At 32.9% G+C, this 15,195-nt stretch overlaps 2 protein-coding genes across 2 annotated transcripts in view; one reads left to right on the top strand and one right to left on the bottom strand.

The window, feature by feature from the left end:
- Nucleotides 1–15,195, bottom strand: part of LOC143916694 (uncharacterized) — a 577,487-nt gene that overhangs the window by 163,344 nt on the left and 398,948 nt on the right. The gene's annotated exons all lie outside the window — the stretch shown is intronic.
- Nucleotides 1–15,195, top strand: part of LOC143916695 (NHL repeat-containing protein 2) — a 501,476-nt gene that overhangs the window by 199,506 nt on the left and 286,775 nt on the right. The gene's annotated exons all lie outside the window — the stretch shown is intronic.

The following is a 15,195-nucleotide window of genomic DNA, read 5'->3' as shown; positions in this document are numbered from 1 at the left end:
TGCTTAATTTGTTTAGTGGCCAAGATTTAGAAAAAATGCAAAAAATACAGAATGAAGCTATGAGAGGTATTTTGAATGTGAATAGATTTAAGAGTACTGAAGTACATATGTTAGATGAATTGGGATGGATGAGTATAAGAATTAGTACATTGTCTTTTGTTTATAAGTTACATAGATCATAAGTTATTGCCTAAGCACTTTGATGATTATATAATGTGGCGGATTAGGTTCTTCCTGTAATGCCACAATGGTCCAAAACTATTAAATAAATAAAATAAATAAATAATACGGAAGAGAGATAAACATAGTTTTAAATTACATTACAAAATAAAGCTATTTAAATTACAAAATAAAGCTATGAGAGGTATTTTGAATGTGGGTAGATTAAAAAGTATTAAAAGTATGTTAGATGAATTGGGATGGATGAGTATTAGAATTAGTTTAAATCTTAGTACATTTTCTTTTGTTTATAAGTTAGATCATAAGTTATTACCTAAGTATTTTAAGGATTACAAAATGAGAAATAGAGATATACATAGTTATTATAATAGAAATAAGAACAATTTAGTTGTAGGTAGAGTAAGAAAAATTAAAACAGCTGGGGGTGTTTTTCACAGGGGTGTGCTCATATATAATGTCCTCCCCGGATGCATCAGATCTGCTAAGACCATGGATGCATTCTTGCGAGGTGCGAAGAGACACCTCTTTGAGGGACAGTACATATAAGTTAATTATAAATTTTAGAGTTATGTAATTAAGATTTTTTTTTAAATTAGCTTGATAGCTAAATAACAATATATAAATAAATAAATAAATTATAAATACGGTAGAAATACAAGTGCAAAGCATAATAAAGTTAGACTTACCAATTAGACGGAACAGCAGCGAATGATTTGGAGCACTGTCATTCTGCGGTTTTATTATGATAGATAAGGATATCAAAATTCCTTTGCTGCTGGATTGAAAAATATGTTTTTATTATATATTTTTTATTTACCGAAACCGAACATTTAGGCCATAGTGCCATAACAGGTGACCCTAAGTCAACACTATGGGGAATTTATAATTGAAGTTTAGATAGTATTCACTAATGGGACTGTGATTCGAATATTTTAGACTTAAAATTTGATAAACATATTCACTTCGTAAACCTAAGCTCAATCCTTTCCACTTTAAATAGGATACTTTTCACTCTAATTTAGATAAATTTGTAGTGTCACGAACTTTTATTTGAATAGGTTTCAGATGGAAATTGAATGTTTTAAGATACTTTTGGAGAAACATGACAGTATTTTATGTTTAAAACTCAGTTATCAAGGGTCATAAGAAAAATGTGGCTATTTTTAGGTTTATTTTATTAGAAAATATACACTCTCAATAAAAAATATATACATATGTATGTTATTACTTTTGTTGCAAATGCGTTTGCTGTGAAATACATATTACATTTACTTCGTCTTCACTTTATGAACCATAATTTTTGGTAAATCCAAGTACACTGTTCATCTTCTATCTTCTATAAATAATACAATATTAATCAATTAATCTAAAATATATAAATATATATGTATGTACCTGTGTATATATAAAAATTCGCTTACTAGGTGAATAATAAACAAAATACGGTTAAAAATAAAATATGAGACACAAACGTACTTCTATCCCCAATATAACGTTGACAGTATCAAAAACTTTATCGGATTTAGTTATTTTCAAGTGTAAAGTGTCCGTTTTCAATTTCAAATAAATTAATACATGTGATAGTAATTTTTCTCACGTGCAATATATTTGTTGAATGTTGAAATAATATAATTAATGTTGAATACGTTTTACTTAAGTGGAATAATTTATTTTTGTGCGATATATAAGATAGTACACTATTTTATGAAAGCTAGTGATTCAAGCTAAAGCTTAATTAATTATCACCCTTTACAGTATTAATATGTTTTAATTAACACATGGTAAATCATATAAACGCAATATATGTATGCTTAAAAACATTAATGGATTCGGACTAACCAAATAAGCAAGAGGGAGGGGATGTCGAATATATTAAAACCATCACCACTATTATGTTAAATAAATCCAAAGTTGTATTCACTCTTACAGGTAAAGGTCGATCTGGATTTAATATTAATCCAAATCTTGCCAGAAACGAAATACATACATACATAAGTACTCGTAATCATTGAGAAGATCTGATTAAGTTCGATTCTAGCCGGAGTTTGATCCTACATATGTATATATGTATGTACTTACATACAACCTCTCTATTGGTAAAGCATTGAGCTATGCTGTGGATCAATCTTAAGTGATTTTGCATTTTTAACCTATTTTTTAAACAAAAAGCCATACATTTTGGCTCAAATTAATATTCTTTGTTCAATACTGTATCTGGATTGGTATTAGGATTTTTGCTAATGAAATTTCAAATGATTGGAATGTAAATGCTATATTCATTTACATCTTTTGCAGTAAAAAAAAACAGATTTATTAAAACGAGTTATAGGGTTAACGCTAGATTGTTTACACGGATATGCCGTTATACCACAGAAAACATGTTTTCCCAATATTATCTTGAAAAGCCGCAAAAAATAATGACTCGTCCGATTTTAAAACAATCTTCTAACGGATTAAACACATTTTAAAATTAAAAATAATATCATTGATAATGGAATTTGACAAACTACTCAAATCCGCCATGCATCTTTTCCACTCAAAAGGAATACTACCGTATATAATAAATTTAAAGTAAGTTATTAATGAGATAACTAAAATAATATAACCGCAAAAATTAATTTTTCTTGGATATAATTTCAATGACATTGAAAAGCCACGTGAAAATAGTAAAATAGTCGTCTTCTCACAGATTATACTCGTTTTAAAATTAAAATCAGACTAACAATGATTGAGTTCGAGTCAATTTTTTCGACAAAATGCTTGATTTTTCGATGCTTATTTTGCACTTTAGTATCTAGATGAATTCTTCCATATTAAAACAAGATTAAATACACGTTTTGAAATAAAAGATTAAAACAATATTTAGAATCTAGTAATTAATAAGAATTGACTAACAACCATGAAAATGTATTTTAAACCATTTAATATATCAGCCGATTTTTAATCAATTACTTTGAAATTTTCAATTTTATTTAATACTACAATTTTATTTATCTATACTTTTGTTCTCAATCTGTATGAAAAGAACAATGTCATTCACACTATTTATAAGAAATATTCAAATTATCAACAATTTCTTATTGGTTCTTACATATGTATTATGTAAATTAATTAATTAATAGGTTATTACATAAATTATTGTATACATTACGTGTAAATAAAAAACAACATATTTAATTAACCGGAAGTGAGATTTTTTCCTCTAAGAAAAGTTGGAAATGTTGTGACGATACGATTTTTCCACACTACTGAACGTAATGGGTTGAAACTTTATATTTGTATTTTTATGTATGTATAATAGTTTGTACTAATTTAGGGGTGATTTTGAAAGTTTTGGTCAAAATTTCTAGGCTATAATTAGTATTTTTTTTTTAAACGATATTCATCTTATTTTGACCTGTTAAATTATTACTATCTTCTTGATATTGTATGCTTACATATGTTTTTATTCATAGTGGAATTAAGTAATAGAAAAAATTTGGACAAAATCCGACCATTGGAAGTAGAACTTTTGACTAACTGAAAATCCAAAATGTGTGATTTAGCGGTCACGCTAGAACGTTCCCATATCCGTTATATAAAATTTGTTTTTGACACTTTTTGTATTATTCAAATACATAGATAAAGTCATGGGTTAGTCACATCCGATTTTATCTGTTGCCTTCAGATTTAGGCGTAGATATGTATATTTTTCCGCGAAATCCCTCGTTAATTCTTTCCCATAGTCGGCACCCGAGTTTTCGAGAGCACTCTGTTGAAAACTTGAGATCCGTGAAGGGAATTCGAGTAACAATGTCCCCGAGGACTTTCCATCTGAAGACGACGACTTCTTCTGCAATTTGCTAATTCGATGACAATTTAATCATATTATTTGTCCCGGTGAACTTTATATTATACTTCACCCATTATACGAAGCAATTGAAAGAAATCCCGAAAGTTTGATTAACCTACATAGAATTGAGTACTGAAATAATTGCCCAGAAGAAGAAAACCCGAAAATAAAAATACAATACTTTTAAAGCTATCAAGTTTACAATGATCTGTTTTTAATTGGTTAGTAATTTTGAATAGTTTTTATAATAAATGGTCAGGAAATAAAATAAGATACCAGTACATTTGGATCACAAGACAAAAAGCTAGTATATGTAATAAATACTAAATTGTCTATACAGATTGGTCAGTATTTTAATAAATTGGTCAGTATGTTCTGACAGTTGGTTCGTGATTTGACATTTGGAGTTCTATTGTGTGATAAAATGATCTTGAGAAGCCAAAAATAAGACTGATTTTCTCATTTTATAGAGTGTACTCTTTGATGAATCCATTTATAGTATTTACATATATGTATGTTTTAGTCGAATTTTATTTTCAGTTGTTATATACATACATATTATATGCGTAGTCAACAGTATGGCTCGGTGGTTGCCGAGAGGCTACCGGGTTCGATCCCGTGCTAATCTTTAATACTGCTGGTCAGACTTGGATATTTTTCACTCCAAGTCGATCGTTTCTTATCAGAGTTTGCAAAATTTATCTGATTTAATCAACATTTCTGGGGACATTATTCTTTTTAATTTACATTAATGACATTTCCAAAATAATTAAGTATTCAGACTATCTTTTATTAAACTTTTAAGACAGTTAAGTTTCATAGTGACGCAGACCTTCTCCAATTGGACTTAGATGCACTGTCAACTTGGTCTGTCAAAACTAAGTTATCTTTTAGCATTAAAAAATGCTGTGTCCTCAATGTGACAAGATATGCAAATCGATTGATTTATCCCTATCGCCTAAGTGGTGTTGAATTAAAGTTTGTGGGTAAATTTTGTGATTTGGGAGTCATGTTCTCAAATAATTTTCATTTTAAATGGCACAGACAATATTTTTTTGCTGGCCACAAAAATGCTAGGACTCTTACTAGGAGTTAGTAAACCTTTTCAGAGTGCGTTGGTGCTTAAAATTCTTTATGAATCTTAAGTACGTAGCATTCTAGAAGTTTCTTCCATTATATGGAGTCCTACCCATATGACGCATTCATTGAAAATTGAAAGAATCCAAAAACGTTTTCTCAGATATCTTTATATAAAATAGTATGGTTATTATCCTTGGCTATATCCTAGTGCATTCCTATTAGGGGTGTTAGGCTTCAACTCATTGGAGTCTTGTCGTATTATGTTTCTGGGAAGGCACTTTTTTAAGCTATTAAATGGGGCAATACACAATCATTAGGTTCTTAATGAATTAAGGTTTTATGCACCCAGTAAATTCAGGGACTTGAGGAATCGTGATTTATTTGCTAATGGTGTGGCTCACACAACTATATTGGCAACATCTCCTATATCTAGGGCGATATATCTGCTCAACCGGGTTGCTGGTGAAATTGACCTCTTCGATATAAACTATGCTAATCTGGTTGAGTGAGTGGTTGTTGAGGAACGCCAGTAGTTGTTCTTATCAATTATAAATGTGATGATATTTTATTATTATTATGATGATGTTATGTTATGTCATATTATATTATTATTATATTGTCATAATTGAATAACTGGCCACAGTGACGTATTGGTGCTCTCTGTAACGTCACTGTGGCTAATATTTTAAATAAATAAAATAAAATATAAATTGATCAGTAAGTAAAATCTTAGTTCCATCGATTTTAATGGGCTTTCATGATACATATAAGAGGGAGCTTATGCTACATAGTACGTACATAATATATTATATGATATGATAGGTATATACATATGTATTGGGTGTTCGGAGTTGTGTGTGCGATATTTGATCATATAATATAATACGTTCGTTAAATTTAATTGGATTGCCACACTTTGAGCATCCGTCTTGAATGGGGGAGGTATCGTAAAACAAAGACGTAGTATCTGAGACGAGAGAGTGCGAGAAATTCTTCTGGATCGTATATAGATTTCAGTAAAATTGTTGGCACACTCTCGGTTGTACGTTTAACGACCCAGTAAAAACCCATGACGTGCTTCACGGAGGGGTGGTGATCGATGGGGTAGTTTTAGTTGGTTAGAAAACGAGCGTTTTCATCTCTTCGCCTCGTAATGTTGACGACTTCATTCTTCCGTGCAAATATCCAAAGACTGTTGGTTCAAAGTTGGCTTTTACACAATGGTAAATAAATAACAATAAATAAATAAATATAAGAAAGATAGCACGAATAAATAAATAAATATAACATAACTTTATTTTAATTTCGTAATTCAAATAACATTAATTCCCAAGGTATTCCACTAAGACTGTTATTTAAGGTGGGATTAAACTTATGATTGAAATCTGAAACATTATTGTACATACATACCTATATATTTATGTATATACCTATATATTAAATTTATCGTTTATATTTTCGTACATTTTTTTATTGATATATTGTTTATTATACGATAATAAGAATAGGTTATTAATACTAAGATTGCTTTAATGATTTGCTTTAAGAATAGATTATCAATGAGTGATTGTCCATAAATGAGTTTATGTATGTATTTACAGAAATGAACTTTTCAATCATCAGATAAATTAAATCAGCTGATAACTAAAAATAATTGTATGTGATGTATGTATGTAAGCTTATTGTATAAAACTAAATGTATGTAAGCTTATTGTAAATCATATTAACAATTAGATACAACATAACTTCTTATTGAATACTTATCTCGCAGATAAAATCGACTGAGGAGATATACAGTGAAATACCAGATTTGACATATTTGGCCAAAAATCAATATATATCGTGTATTACATTACATGAAGCTAGACGCCAAATTTGAAATTTATATATACATATGAGAGTTAAAACTATAAATATTTAAATATTAGAGAAATTTTATAAAATATAGAGTGAGTTATAGGCGTTTAAACAATTAAAATCTGAAATAGCATATCAAGGCGAAAAGGTTGAAGATGGATTATGGTAACCTTACGTACCGTCATAAACGTCACCGTATCCGAGATTTTGGATATTTGTTACGCATTGTATATGATATTTTATCTCCAACGTAATGGCAGACGATACATTTACGTATATTGATGACCAAAATGAGCAATATGGCAAAGTATGAAAACGATCGGATAAGAGATAAAAATGACCACTGACACGAAAGCCATGTGAAACGTAAAGGAGGTATGTAAAAAGCCATCGGCTTTTGAAATGATTTTAAACTTACATTAAATATTTTCAAATAAATGAAATTCAAAACATTACTTTTACTACTCAGTAGCTATTGCAATATATTGTAGTTACAAAGTTTAGAAACAAAACCTGTTGATATATAAAAAAAAAAATAGAATTTTTTTTTATTTTAATGCAAAAAATGTGTTTGAAGATTATTTGGGATGTTAATATTATCCATATAAACTGATGGTTGTTTTTGAATGATTTAGCCATTGTTAATATGGAGTTTTGTTTTGTTACAATGATAATACATCATAATTTCACAATTGAAAGAGCTTTTTGATCATATTTAAAAATTATTTATGCTCGCTATTTGCATCTGACTCTAATTCGAGCCGTTCGAAAGTACAAAAAGAGGGAGAAAAAACGGACACAAATGACTTTTTTCGGGTACTTAACGCCGAGGCGAGCCATTGTTTTATACTACTATTTTCCCTTTTTTTTCGTTTCACCCCAGAGGGAAATTCCGAAACGCCTTTTATGCGACAAATGATTTATCTCGAGCAATAGAAGGTGAGGTCCCGAGGATCCGACCTTATTTTTCTTACAGTTTTGAATGTCAAAAAGGACGAAAACGAGACCGACTACTATTGTGCGCGGAAAAAATTTGCATTCCGACTTGCCAACGCACGAGGAAATGAGAAATTTATTCAGGGGTGGCCCACCTCGTTACGGAGACGAAGAAGAGCAAAAAGAAAAAAAAATCGAATTTCCTCAACCCTTCATAATTCAGCCGCGCGCGTCCGGTCGTATTATATACCCCATGAATTGCGGTCGTGCGGGTTGAAACAAAAGAGAAATATGTCCCAATCGAATGGTCACACGAAAAGGCGGGACGCGGTTTATCGTCGTGATGAATATTTTATTTTGTGTCGCGTAATATTTCGACAAACAATGTACGGCGCGATAAAACTTTTGGGGTCAACAATTTAACGAGACCGTAACGTAACACACACACACACACACACTGTTGTACGCATTAATAACTTTCGGACTGTTCAATGGAAATTATGACTTTGGGGAAGCTGGGAGAGATCGGACGCGGGACAAGAATTTGACCCAAATGTGACCCAAAACATTTTTCCGAATCGCATGGTAACTGGCACGGTTGACTACGTCTACATATATCTGCTGGCTGGTTATTAAATCCAGATCGGCCATCTTCTGTTGTAGTTAGTCAATTTATTTAACTCAATTTTTATGACAGTTTCAATAAAATTGAGATCCATTTCTTCTCCCGCAAATTCAGCTGGTCCAAATTGTCTGATTGTTGCAGGCAGTTCATATGCTCGTGGTTTATAATTAGCATATTTACTAGATGTGCGAACGCGTTCCGCTACAAATCGCTGCAAAACACGCGGCTGCATACTCATTTCGATTTCGCTATTTTCCGTCTCGACGAAATTCGCGACTGTTTGACCGCATGTTCACTTGAACTTGTATCGATATCGAACGTATGGATGTCTCTTTCGCACGCATATATTTAGCCTCGAGTACTGCTCGCACTTATGCGAACTCTATGTCAGATTCCCAAGTTGACATTCTTAACATGTATGTGTATATAGTCGACCCATGACGGATTAAACTTTAAACTGAAAGAATGCGAAATTATTTATATCTAAGGACACATTATTAATGAACAAAAAGTGTAACCTAAACCTAACCTAAAATCGTAGGTAATACTGTACGTAATTGTAATAGTTCTACAGTGGATTTAGCCTCGTTAATTATTGTCTATTTCGTATCAATTCAACAATTAATTAGTTATTTGAACGCAATCAGTTATATTCGTGAGCATAAAATTCATTGGAACAGCAACGTCATACTTTGATCAGATGTCAAACCACTCAAATTTCTGGGATACAGCAGCAAGTTTATGTTGGCAAATTTACTGGGGTACAGCAGCAAGTGCATACATTTGCCCGTCAGTTTATACTTTGTCTAGTAAGAGTATCTGTGGAATCTATCATCGTAAGCTTGAGCTAAAAAGCAAAGCTAATGTATGTACACACTTATTAATCAGTGTATACTGATTCGAGATTTGACACTCTTACTGTAACATTTCTGATTGGCTGTCGTCAAAGTCGTTTCTGATAGGCTGGATTGGTCAAAGACGTTTGGTCGGTCGTTAAATAATGTTTTATTTTATTTTATTTTACATACATATATACAAATATACCAGGAAGGCTTAACAGGTAAACCCCAAATGCGCCTTCCTGGTCCACATAATTATTACATAGATACATGTAAATTTAAATATCTGACATCTATGGACAGTATACATATATTACAAACATCGTATTAATACTATAAATAATGATGAATAACTTTCATGTAACAATACGAATTTTTTATATTCGATAAACAACCACAGACTCTATATTGAGCAATATGGCGAAACCTAAGATATAACAATAACTAAAGGTTCGCAACAGAAAATTGGGAAGGAAACGCCAATTTTACAGGAATCGTTTCAATGAAAATCAGATCGTTTCTTATCAGAAAATTGGCAAATTCTGATAAGAAACGATCGACCTAGACAAATCAAGGTCTGGCCAACAACGAGACTTAGCGGGGAATCGAACTCGTAACATCAAGTACGAAATAATTCAACATTCACCACTAGACCACGCTGCTGGTTATATATTAATAGATCGTCAAAAGTGGAACCGAGTAAAGCCGGGTAGCATTACTAGTTAATGTATAAAAAAAGGCAACGGCTGTTTACATATTTATTTATATTTTATAATAAATACAATTTATAAATGGATAGATAATAATAATAACAAAATAATGACCAATGTAACCTGACAGGTTGCCTTAATGCATCACACCAGTCTTACAAAAAAAAACAAGAACAATAAAAATTGGAAATCATTCATCTCATTCAAATAGACTGAATAGTTGAATCTCATGAAACTGACCAGTTCACCAACATGGAAATAAAACAAATGTTCGTCTATCACATTAAGGTAGCCTTTACAAGAGACGAGTTTTTGAAAGCAGACGTTTTCGCAGTAATAGGTTGGAAAAGTAAACGACAACGCAAAGCTGTACCACATTCAGGCGCTCAAAATTTAAGTTCCGATAAAATCAAAGGGTTGTCAATACTTCCTTTTAATACTCCAAAGAAGTATTTGGAAATAGCAATAATTTTTCTCGAAGATAGTGAGTCAAAGCCTAGAACATCTTGTAAAATGGCAGTGGGAAATAAATAGGGGTAATATTTATATTTCCTCATATAAAGGGTATCGTAGAAACTTGTTTTGGACTCTTTCTATCAAGAGAGAGAATTTAATATTAGTGGGACTCCAAATTACAGACCCAAAATATAATATGCTCTGGACAAGCGAACAATCAAGCAAAACCATTATACTTGGATCTTGGAAGTAGTGAGCATTGCGCAAAAGTATGTATAACGAGGGCTCATTAGTATTGCCGCTGTATAGGTATATACATATACATACATATGTATGTATGAGTGGTGTAAATCTGAAACGAAGTTACTGGTGAAACTGAAACTATGAATTTAGGTTCATATGTTGATGTATCTATGTATATATACACGGGTATGTAAATAGAGATTATGTAGATATATACCCGTAGGTTCGAATACGGAAATTTATAATCCCGTGGAAGATAGCCATTTATTTGTTTGTCCAAAGTAGCACTTTGGTCCGAGTATCAATTCGTCGATACAGATTGTCCTAAACAAACACGAGCAGAGGGAAAGGACTCGAACAAGATTTTCCACTTTCGCGCATTTTGATTTCGACGCAAAACTTCCGTCTGACGCAAAGCTTCAAAGGGTTTAAAATTGAAGTTTTCATTAAGCGCTCGTGTTTCATTTTATTTTGTGTTCTTTCATTCGTCAAAGGATTGGAGAGACAATTGCATTTTCTTTATAGGCATCGTCGTCTTTTACGCTCATTTTTTTTCGAAATGCTACTTCACAATCTCTGTTCATTCGTTTAATTAAAACTAAATGTCTTTAGTAATGAAACCCCGTGCCTGATAAAGTGCATTCTATTCGTTCAAAATAAATTTCCTTCCGAATGCAATTTCTACGCTTGATAAATGTTCGCGACTTATTGAGAGACTTTATCTTTCATATGGTCCTACAAAAATAAATTAGTTTCAGTAAAATCTGGCAGCGAAGCCAACAAATGCCAACAAAATTAGGACTCTTTTTTTCGAAAACATTTCTCGTTGAAGGACCGTGATTTATAGCATATTATGGAGTTTTTTATAGCTGCAATAAATTTTTTGGCGAAATCGTAGTTCGTAATTGCAACAGCTTACAATTTATTAGTAAAATAAGAGAAATGCACCGAAAAAAAATACTGTGTTTTGTATCTATTGAATTTACTTATTGTATTGTTTTTTTTTAATTTAATATATTAATAGTACATACATACATATAAATCGTTATCACAAACATTATTAATAAATTAACCAGTAGATTCTATGACAGAATTACTAATTACCATACTAACACACTTAAAATAAAATAACTATACCCTAAACGCAATCTGCTTAAGGACATTGGCTTCAGAGAGTCTTTAGTTAATATTATGGTATAAAATGTATTATGAACACTTTTATAAGAATTATTATAAATAGGTTTTTGAGATTTTTTTCCTATTATGTTGTACATTGACATTAAAATAAGACACTATACATAATACATATAATTTATGTATACCACATAAATTCCAGCATCTACATATAATACAAACTAAAAATTCGATTCAAAAACTGAAATACAATATATGTGCACCAAGCAATCGATACGCTTGTAGTCCATATAAATACAGTTTTAAACTCCTTAGTCCTTATATGTTTAGTATCTTAAACCGTTGTGGAAAGGTTTGGAGCCTCGAGTCGAAGATCTCCTGTACAAAAACGCCCAGGCAACGCTGGGCGATTGTGACACGTCCGGCGCGGCCGACAGTCCCAGCGCAAATGTGAGCTCGCTCGTCACTCCCCCCTCCCCTACTTCCCTACTACCACGCTTCCCGGCGTCTCGATAACTCGGCTGTGATTGGTTCCCCATACTAGTTGATCGTCTGTCACATACTTATATACATACATATCTACCGACAGTCCGTTTTTATATATATTATTATTACATTTCTCTGCTACCTTGTATAAAATGTAATACAAATAAATAAAAAACATATCGCACATGGGTTTTGGAGTCTTTGGAAGATACTTTTTTCAATTTGTATCCACCCGAGTAATCGCTGGAATTACCGGCTTATATGAAAAATATAGTAAAACACAATCTATTCAACATTTCAATTGCGATTGGACAAAGCTTACTACCTACTCTACTATGTACTTAATCTAACTATAGGTACATATGTGCATACATTCATAGCATACTCGTCTGTACCCAGATAGATTATGCACACACAGAATCGGATTAAATTCAACACACATGTCAAACAACGCGCATAACACGTACACCAGAATCAACGTCTACACAGCCCGGAGATAGAGAGATGTGAATTTGTGGGTGGGGGTGGGGGGTGAGAGGGGACATCTCGCATTAATCCACCTCTACGAATCCGCCAAACACGAATACGTACGATAAAAGTTAATACGGCGACCTTCGCAAATCAATACGAGTTGGCAACACCATCGGGATCTTATCGTCCGAGAAGTTGAGGTCGTTACACGTCGGGCTGGCCGTAAACGTGCGGTGTTAAGGAGGAGGACCCGAAGTTATTCGGCGGTTGGGTGTATTGTTTTCGACCCTAACCCGGTTAATGGGGCCCCGAGGGGCTACCGGGGGACCTCACCTACGTCGTCCCTCGTCCGTCTGACAATTTCCTGAAACCCTACAATCAATTATGCAAAGGCCCTTTGATCCGGCGTGACCGCGCAAAACGAGTCCGCGGCCGCAATCTATATGCAAATTCGTTCGTTCGTCGCTTGTTTATTTGCATATATTTCGTACGATTCGCGACCACGTGTCGCCCGGTGGGAATGACGAGCGCGTAATAATCTTAACCCTGCCGGATGCTGTAAAAATCGGCACTCGGAGGAGTCGATAAAAAAAGGGACCCGACTGTTGGCTACCACTGTGACTTGGAAAATATCATAGAATCGCTAACTCGATCCTATGTGGTTCTGGCTCCAAATCTATGTATCTACGGCTTTGAATTCCAACTCAAAGATCGAAATAAGATTACCAAAATCATTATACTGTAGCGTATGCTAAAAGTAGCCGCTGCTTAACTGCAATCAGATTAGGCCGAGGTGCATCCCTGACACTGTGCGACCGTTATAATTGGTTTCGAGGATTATCTCCAGACTAAGTGCAAGTAGGCTAAGCAATGACCAATGAATTGGCGTAGTAACGGCACCCGGTCCCTTCTTAGAACTGACAACGATAGCGAGGGACTGAATGTCGTGGGAATACTTATTCGGGTACATGCCTAAATTATAGGAAAGTAACCGGACGTCGAAGATGCGTTGAGCGACCTGTCCTTTATAAGGAGGTACTTAGACCATATCAAAATATTCTGGACGGAGCACTGCCAGTGTGTGTATCTCCTTAATCACCAATAAATGATGTGAAACGATTTTGGCCTTTTACTTGGATCCTCCACCCACCCGTTTATAAGTCAAAAAATATTTGTACTTTGGAAAATAGTACAAATATTTGACATGGTGAGGTCTCTTACACAAAAATCGAGGACAGACAGGTAGTGGACATAGTGGATATAGTAAAGAGATTGAAATGAAAATGGGCGGATCACGTGTCTAGAATAATGTCGTGGCAATTATATAATAGACTAGTTGTTTTACCCGGCTTGGCTCAGTATTTGTAATATAAACTGCTTAAACATGGCGAATCTAATAGTAAATATTCATTTGTTTTTTTATTAAATTTATTTATATCGTACATGTACATGTAATCGAATTATACATGGTTGCTCTGATGCCATATTACTGTACAACCGTGTCGTTATCTTTAAACTGTATTTACGTTTAAACTGTATTGATTGGGGGGGGGGGGGGGTAGTGGCTTCATGTTGAAGGCTATATGGGTCGATTTCATTGACTTTTAAAACGGGCTTCAATATTCAATAAAAAAAGTTAATAATTATAAATAAGATATTATGACAAAATTGACTGAAAAAGTTTTAAAGTGTTCTTACTTTATTATAATTCCGTTTTTTGTTTTGGTGCTGTAAATACCATGTACATATATGATTGATTGGTTTTGATTAATAATTTGACTTCAAATTTATTTTTTATGGTCCGAACACAAAAGCAATTAACAATACCAGAATTTAGAGTAAAAAAGTGAAAGAAAACATTGCCAATTTTAGTTTAATCCGTTTCCTATCTATACTCGATATTTCGATCATACAATATTCCATGGTTTTTGGGTGCATTGGAATTTGTGGAAATTTTTACGTTTAATTTCCAAGTTTTCCAATCCGTTCGTCATTACTGGCAAAACAAATTGATCCAAGATTTTCTCTTCAGGCATGTACATATATATTATATAATACTTTTTCTTAAAATAACAGTTATTTTTGAGATTAATTCAAAAAACCAAAGCTCTAATACTACATAAAGTAAAAAAAAATTGTCTCTTACTCAAATTGTAGCTTTACAATTTGGGTTGAAAAAAGTATTAGATTTTATTTAATCTTCAATTGTGAATTGGTCGATTTTACTCAATGTGAGGGTTGAAATGTAGATGAGCGAGTTGAGACACATGACGTATGAAGACGTTAGAACCACGCTTTTCGTACTCCAGATGATGTGCTCTGATCACCGTGAGATGAGACAATTTT

This window comes from Arctopsyche grandis, chromosome 9, assembly GCF_051622035.1.
Source record: "Arctopsyche grandis isolate Sample6627 chromosome 9, ASM5162203v2, whole genome shotgun sequence".
Taxonomy (NCBI): domain Eukaryota; kingdom Metazoa; phylum Arthropoda; class Insecta; order Trichoptera; family Hydropsychidae; genus Arctopsyche; species Arctopsyche grandis.
This window is presented reverse-complemented; position numbering and strand designations above follow the sequence as displayed.